Raw genomic sequence first — 8,185 nt, forward strand, 5'->3', positions numbered from 1 at the left:
ATTTTTAGGTGGAGCTTGCCCCTGCTTATGTGACGCATATGCAGATGCTTTCCTTGTCTAAGAATGTTAGCCAGTTAATATCCAAGCTGTATATTTTTACATATGTTGCTTATTGTCATTAGCTCAATTTCTTTAATTTTCTTCTGATTAACTTAAAGTTGGTATATCTATTACCGAAACCTTTTTATGCAGTTCACTATTCAGTCTTTATGGTCTCGCACACATTTTCAAGGTCAACTGGTTGGCTTATGTGCTTTTGGCCATTGGCTGTTGCTGCTGTTTTTGTTTGGCCATATCCCCTTTCGGGTTCAATAATGTCATAGAGCGTGTCGCAGGCCAGGCGCCAAAATTTATGACCAAATTGTTGACCTGGAGCCTTTGCGCCCGAGCCATTGAATCTGCGACCAGGCAGCGTAGCACGTGCCGGGCCCAGGAAAATAATTTAGCCAAAAACATGAGAAGCTTGCCGTATAAATTATGCACACACAACAACAATACACGAGATGCTCGAAGGTATTGTCTAAGCGACCTGCCCACAAATGCAGCGCTGGCCACAACATCAGCACCAAAGGAAAAAATAGACAACAACAATGAGAATATCAGCAACAACAGCAACATCGAGAACAGACATTACTCACCGCTTGGCCTTTTATTTTATTGTATTTTATCTTTTGAATTACTTTTTGCCATGACCACAACAGATAAACTCGAGCATCTTGGTCGAAACGCAGAGTAGTGGGAAAAGCAAATAAGAAAGGAAAATGCTGAAGTTATTGTTGCATACTCGTCTTGGCTTGAGATTGGGCTTGGGCTTGGGTCGCCCTAAGGGCTACAAGACAACGGCAATGGGTCCTAACAATTGCGCATGTTAACATACTTGTAAGTAGTTTTTCCACTTTGCCATGTTATTCCACCAACACACCACCACCACCACTGACTCTGAGGGCCAACAAATACCCATGGCAAAGACCACTTGCGCATTTGTTTTGGCCACCAACTAGCCGCCAGCGGTTGCCATTGTTTTTGTAATTATCTGCACGTTACTTGTGGGTCAATAAAACTTGATATTTGTTGTTTGACCAACGTTTAACGCTCTCTCGCGATACGATTTATGGCATAAGCGGGGGCTAATTCTGAATGCCGCTTAACATGCAAACAGATTAACGTAGCCTTTGCCATTATCAAGAGCTGTACAAGTTTTCAACAATAAAAATACTTATCTTATAAATAAATTTCAAAAGATTGCCGTAGCCTGAAATATCCAGGTAATACAGGACCAGTGCTGAATAATGATTAGGTTTTACTGTTGTTAAATATCTCAATTCAGTGTTGGAAACACAACTAAGTATTTGGTGTTGAAAAGCACTCAAAACGTCAAAAGTTGTAAAAAAAAAAATTGGAATGAACAATTTGGCTTTTGCTTGTAAAGCATTATGTATTTTAATACTGGAGTGCACAAGTAGTATACAGCGAAATATTTAAAATGAGAACATGCTATTTTGTTTTTCGTGAAGCATTATGAACTTTAATTCTGGTAAGTTGTGAAAAACCTTTTAGTGGTGTTCAGCGAATGTATTTTTAATCTGTTCTTATGGCCTGCATAAAATATGTTAATGTGTCTCGACCATTTATCATGGCGCCTTTGTTTTTTTTTTTGTTTGGTTTAGATAATTAACACATGCCCAAAGGTGATTTATTTATTTGAGTTTATGTTGCTTTATTGCCTGTTGTTATAGTATACCGCTTCGGCGGTAATTGTAGCCGCTGTCAATGGCTCGCTTGGCACACAAATTTATAAGTAATTTGCTTTGGAGGCGGGGATCTGGACGAGGCAAATAGACAGTGTATCTTGTTAATACCCTATGGCCACGGTATAAAGGGATAATCCAAATATTGACTTTGTTACGAGCGAGTTCACCAAGACCTTACCTGTAAAACTGCTTCAGGTGATCCTTTTATTTTTTAAATGAATCTCAATTGCGTGCAACCCTCCTCCGCGTACATGTAAGAGTACAAATTTGAAGCCAATTAAATTTGATTATACATTTAATAATTTGTTGTTCATACTGCCTTAACATTTACCAGCAATTGCAGGGTATATTAGTACCGCCCACTCTAATAGCTTGTTCTTGGGTGCTTTGTTTTGGTTTTGTGGCAATCATTAATGATAAATTACCAGTATTTGGTGTTCAATTATTTAATGAAGTGGCCAACGCGTTGGATCCGGCTTTATTGCGCGCTCCGAAGAGGTGCTATCAAATTTCAAGCAATTTAATTGTATTGTTTTATGCCAGCTTTATATTTAGGCAAATTTGTTTAACTAACAAATTTAGATGAAAAATGAAATACATTGCTGCTTCTTTCTACTTGACCTATCCGCATATTAATAACAGACATTTGATAATGATTTTAGAATATATTTACATTGCTCGTGCTGCTAAAAGTAAATAAAGAAATATATAATGGTCAGACATTTGACGTTTAGTGCCGTAAATTGAGTGTATATCGCAAGTTTAGTTGAATAAGTAAATAATAGCTGGCATTTCCTTCCCTTGCTTGGCCATAGTTTCTTGCTTCAAATTTTAGATATACCTATTCCACACATTTTCCGTTAGTCGAAAATTTAAATTTACCGATGATAATATTTATTATATAGAAGTTTGAAATTTGTGTACCATAATCAGTAAAATATTATTATTTTTCTTAGATTGCTCGGCAAATTCGAAGCTGGAAAAGAAGCGAACTTAACAAAACCTAGGAGTTGGCCAAGAATTAATCTGACCAAAGCAAAAACAATGGGCAAACAACAAATTGTCAGGCACGAAATACCAATTGTACTCATATAAGGTAAGACAAGTAAAAATAGAACTATTGTCGACCATTTAATACCCTTGTTAACATTTTGTCTAAAAGGGTGTATATGTTATAGCCATAGTGAAGTTCGGATTGGCTAAAACAAGAATTGTTTCTTTTTCATGCAAGAACTCAATTCAAGCTTTCTAGCTACAAGCTATGGCCAATATATCAAAAAAGTGTATGCAACTTACTTTTTGACCCAGCCTACTCTGATAAATGTATACAACATTTTGAAAGATTCATAAAATCAGGAGACAAGTTTTTACAGAAACAGGTTATGGTCTCGTGCTCTTCTATGGGTTTCAAGTTTTATGCAAGAACTCTCATACTCTCTACAAGGGTATAAAAATGCAGATAGTAGAGAAGTAGAGAAATCTATGGTATGTGAGTGAGGCAACGTCAATTGTTTAAAAGTGAAAATTCGATTTTGTGGTAAGGCAGAGTCGACAAAAACAACAAGAACACAGCAGACAAATGGCATGCAAAATAAAGAGCAAAAAAAGGTGATTTTTATAGGGAGTGTGAGTGTGTCTGTGTGTGAGTGTTTCCTTTTAGTTTGAAAAGCCTGTTATTGTTGCAGTTGACGTTGTTGTTATTGCTGTTGCCTCGGCATGCCGATGCTTTGTGTCAATGGCTGGACAGTTAGTTGTATGCATGTGTATGTGCGCATATCTGTGTTGATGTGGCCAAAAAATATACACAACAATCGTGCAAACAACACACTCACAAACACACAACAAGAAAGGCAGCAGAGTTGGGGTGGAATCGTCAACGACACTCCAGCTGTTGAACCCTGGATGAGGCAGCGTCATAGTGCATATTCCAAAAAAAAAAAAAAAAACAAGAGGGAAGGATGCAAAATCGAGCATTGGACAGGTGGAGAAGGAGCAGTAGCAGGACTAACAAGAAACGTAACGATAACGAAAAACAAACTTTAAAAATTGGATTCTTCATTTGCATCGGAAAATCCAATCAAGCCAACGTAAAGACCCCGGCCAGACACATGCACAACATAAAGTCGATGCAGAGACATGGACCAGGCGGCAGACGTGGTCCAAAAGCTTGCAAAACCCCACGCGGTTCGGTAAAAGTTGGCCACGGCACCAGCACATGCAGACAAAAAGAAAGAAAAAGAGGGAACAGTGACAGAGAAAAAGAATGCGAGGTAGTGAGGCAGGTGAGTGTATGAAACGTACAATAAATGAAAGGTGTGCGCCGCATGTTTGGCCATATAGTTGACCGTTGCTTATGGCTTAGCTAGCCTGCTCAGCCTTCCTGCTGCTTTCTGGTGTCCGGTTGAAAATTGGTAACGATTTGTATTGCATTGGCCAGCACAAAAGAGGCTGCCATTGTTCCGATTGCCGAGTGCTTCTCAAAAGTTTTGCCGGCGGCACTTTATCATCCCCTTGCACTTCATCCGCTGCCCGCTGCTTCTCCTTGATACTGTTGCATTGCAAAATTTTCTTATTTGTATGCTTGGCTTACCTGCCGTTATCCATCTGCCTTGTGTCTTCATCAACTGGGCCTGTATTAAGTCGCTTGTTGGTAGCCTTCGCCGCCGTCACAGCCTGTCTCTCACTTACGCTTTGTCACTGTGTTCGATTTGTTGCTGTTGTGGTTTTGGCTGCACACATATACACAAGCACTCACGAACACACACACACACACACACGCAACATATGGAGGGAGAGAAGGACAAACAAAAGCCGTAGCATACTTGTTGGGGCCGCTCGCTTCGGTTATTGATTGCAGGCATACGTTTGCCATTTTATTACAAGACCCAAAAATGGTCAACGAAAAAATGCAGCAGCATTGTTTTTTGGCCACGTTAATTGCCAGCGAAACCAAACATTTGCGTCAGCCCAACCGCAGGCAGCGATGCTAGCCGCAGGCCCACCATCAGCGTCAACGTCGACATCGACATGGACGACAACATCAACCGCCACTTAAATTGCCCAAACCGCGACAAGTGTCCGGCTGCGACTGCTGCCATGGTTGTGGCCAGCCATAGACACGGCCCGTTGAAGCGCACAAGAAAACCATTCATTAGCGCTTATCAAGCCCCAACCTCAATGGCCATTTGATTTTGCGCTTAACCTAAACTACACGACCTTTCTACTTTTCTTTTCCTTTTTTTTTAGTCCAACATATAACAAACGCTTAGGCTGGCCGCGCGGCAATCGCTGACGTTTATTGTAAATGGTTGTCCAATGAAAATTGTTGTGGCCTATCAACGTCAACGCGGCCTGCATGGTGTGGGCCATGTCCTAGTAGGTGTCCTGTGTCATTAGTGCGAGGAAAAAAATAACTGGCATTTTTATCGGCCTATACACAACGGATGTAGGCTGTTGCCACGCTTTAGTTTAATTGGCACTTGACAGTGTGGCCAACAGGCTGCTGGCATTGCCGGTGCTATCAATCAAATTGGCTCCTTCAACTGTGGTCATCGAAACATATGTGCCAGATTATAAAAGATTTGCTTATTGGATTTAATGTGAATACAAATCAACAGACTTGCATAATAAGTGATGTGATATTGAACTTTAATACAAGTGGCCAAAAACATTGTATGCTGCTTCAGGTTGAAAAGAATTCATTTCATTTGATTTCAACTAGTTGCAAACAGCACACATTGATAGTGGATATGAACAACCAACAATACTAAAAAACAATCGATAAGGAATGAAAAGTGTTGTCTATAAAAGGAGACAAGCCTAACCCAATAAAGTATATATATCATTGATCAACAGCCGAGTCAATAAGCCTATTCTTGTCCGTCCGTTTCTATAGTTCTTCCGTTTTGGACTCCTTAGCGCGCTGTAGCATAGAAATAGTTGGTTAAAAAGTAAGTCTATGAAGATATCTTGTCCAATCCAAGCATATATTGGTTTCACTAACTTTCTATATACAATCATAATCTTATCAACGCCAAGCTACTATATCTTATATATACTATAATATATATATCTTAAGATATCTTAACTAAACTTAATTTTTTATTTTATTTTCTATTCCTACTATGCAACATTAGTTAAATTGTAATTGGAGTTATGTATCATATAGCACTATAGCGAGAAAAGGTAAAACAATAGTTTTTATTCTCAAAAATATTCTGCTTTTTATAATTTTTACATATCTGTCTAACCGTGAGCAATATGTTTAAAGAGAATTTAAGAGAATTTAAAGTTCGAAGAGAAATTTTTTGTTGAGCTAAAGCGTTGTAGCCATGTCCATCTGTTAGCTCTTCAATGGTCTTCTTTCATATTTATTAATGGGTGACTATTTTTATATGCAGCTAGCAATTGTAGGAGATAATTGATGGCCGAAATGGTGTCCCAGGCAACATTAATTGCCATCATTTTCTGCCACAGGCTAATTGCATTCACACTTTTTCTCTCATTCTCTATGTGCGTTTCACTCTGTCTATCTCTGATTTGGTCGTTAAAGCAAACAGTAAACATTCGCTAAGCCGGCCACATGCTGCATGTCAACATTTCTTTACATTTTGCAAACGGTTTGACTGTACCTGAATATGTATTTGCATATGTATAAGTATTTACCTGGCACATTTGTAGCACTTGTGTGAGTTTGCCTCGTTGTGCTGGCTGACAACGAAGATGCTAGCAACAAATGTTGTTGTTGCTGTTGTTGTTGTCGCTTTATTGCCGTGCAAACAATAAAATTTATGCTCAAGCGCGCATCATTCCCTGCCTGTATGCCATGCACACACGTGACTGATGTCCATTGTGACGGGGCTTGTTGTTGCTGTTGTAGCAGAGTGGCTAATGTTTCATTAGATTTCACCATCGCTCCCAGGGACATGGACTAACCTAACCAAAAGGAGGCAGACATCATCAGCGTCAGCGTGATTTCAAATAATAATTAAAACCCGACGAATGTTGTTTGATGTTTTCATGTCGCACACAAGCACAAACTGTGTGTGTGTGTGTGCTTGTGTGCATTTTCCATGCAATAGATTAAAGTGAGCACATGCAAGGCCCCAAAACGTATACTAATGGGCAGCTACGTAGAGCCCATGACTGACCAACAGACTGTGCGACTGTCGTTAGCTGCCTGACGATTTAAATGAGCGTTGCTCTGGGCTGCGAGGATAACGCGACGGCAGCACACAAAGTGGTCGTCCTGGTTGCTGTATTAATCCTGACTGCCATTGCTGCCAAAATGCTGTGTTATTTGAATAATTGAAAGGCACACACAGATACACATGCTGACAGTTGAGCGGAATGCCTGCAACGCTATCGGCGCCAAGGACCGACGGCAATGGGAATTATGCATACGTATTTGTATGTCCAATGTCCTGGTGCACAACGTCCAACGGATTTATAACTGATTTCTGGTGATTTAGTTGGCTCACAAAATGCAATGAGACGAGGCTCAGTTTCTGCTCCGCTACTTTTGGACCCAACCAGGCCACTTGCTATGCAAAATGTCCCGCACATGCAATGACGAACCGAATCTCATTTGTGCAGCCTGACAGCGCTAGCAACCGGAGGCTGCACCTTAAACGGATGCAGAAATTTATCTAAAACTGTGGCACAAGGACGCGTAAAAGTTAATTGAATTGCTATCGAAGCATATTCAATCAATTTAAATTAGTTATGCGGTTCTGCCGCACAAAGCATTAAACCTTGGGGCGTTCGTTGCCAGTTTCCAGTTGCCAACCGCGCGTTGTTGGCCGTGTTAATTAGATGCGTCTGCTCAGCCAAGCAAATGGCAAAAGTTTTCAGCTTTCAGCTTGCGTTTTCCTTTGCCTGTCAACGATAAGAAATTGGGCGTAGCTGGAAAGATGCCCACCTCCTTCCACATTAATCAATTATTGCCAGGCAATTTATTGCAGTGTTTTTTGGGCGACTGTCAGTTAAATGTTTATTAAAAAATTCATGAGAAATGTTAACGTTAATCGAACCGGCTTGTGGCGTTGTTTCACCCCGACTCTCGCAAGAAGTTGCCAATATTATTTCCTAATATCACAAGCCGACAGATGTCAGCCAGTTGACAGTGTCAAATTCCAATCAAAATGCAAATTAATAATAAACACAAATGGCTTGACATTTGCCTGAACTACGTTTTGATTAAATTGCATCCCAGATATTCGATTAGCTTCATAGAAAATGTACTGCCTGTCATTGCCTACGGTCACCAGCCCATTTCTGATTAGTGTTTACTGAGAAAGCGATCTCTAGAAGATGGGCTCCATTTACTAATTAATAAAGGCGATTTAGAAAGCCTATGCCTGCTTTTGCTTGCAAACATATATCCATACAAGAATCCGTTTGTATCTGTCCGTCTGTCTGTTTCTATACAAACT

General features: G+C 40.1%; 1 long non-coding RNA gene across 1 annotated transcript; it reads left to right on the forward strand.

Annotated features, from left to right (window-relative positions):
- Positions 1–1,448: 1,448 nt before the first annotated feature.
- Positions 1,449–3,093, forward strand: LOC115772133. The gene is made up of 3 exons (XR_004019020.1): positions 1,449–1,534; positions 2,708–2,847; positions 2,914–3,093. It is a non-coding gene; the product is annotated as an uncharacterized LOC115772133 (long non-coding RNA).
- The last annotated feature ends 5,092 nt before the right edge of the window (positions 3,094–8,185 follow it).

This window comes from Drosophila novamexicana, unplaced genomic scaffold, assembly GCF_003285875.2.
Source record: "Drosophila novamexicana strain 15010-1031.04,08,12 unplaced genomic scaffold, DnovRS2.1 tig00000108-arrow-pilon, whole genome shotgun sequence".
NCBI lineage: Eukaryota > Metazoa > Arthropoda > Insecta > Diptera > Drosophilidae > Drosophila > Drosophila novamexicana.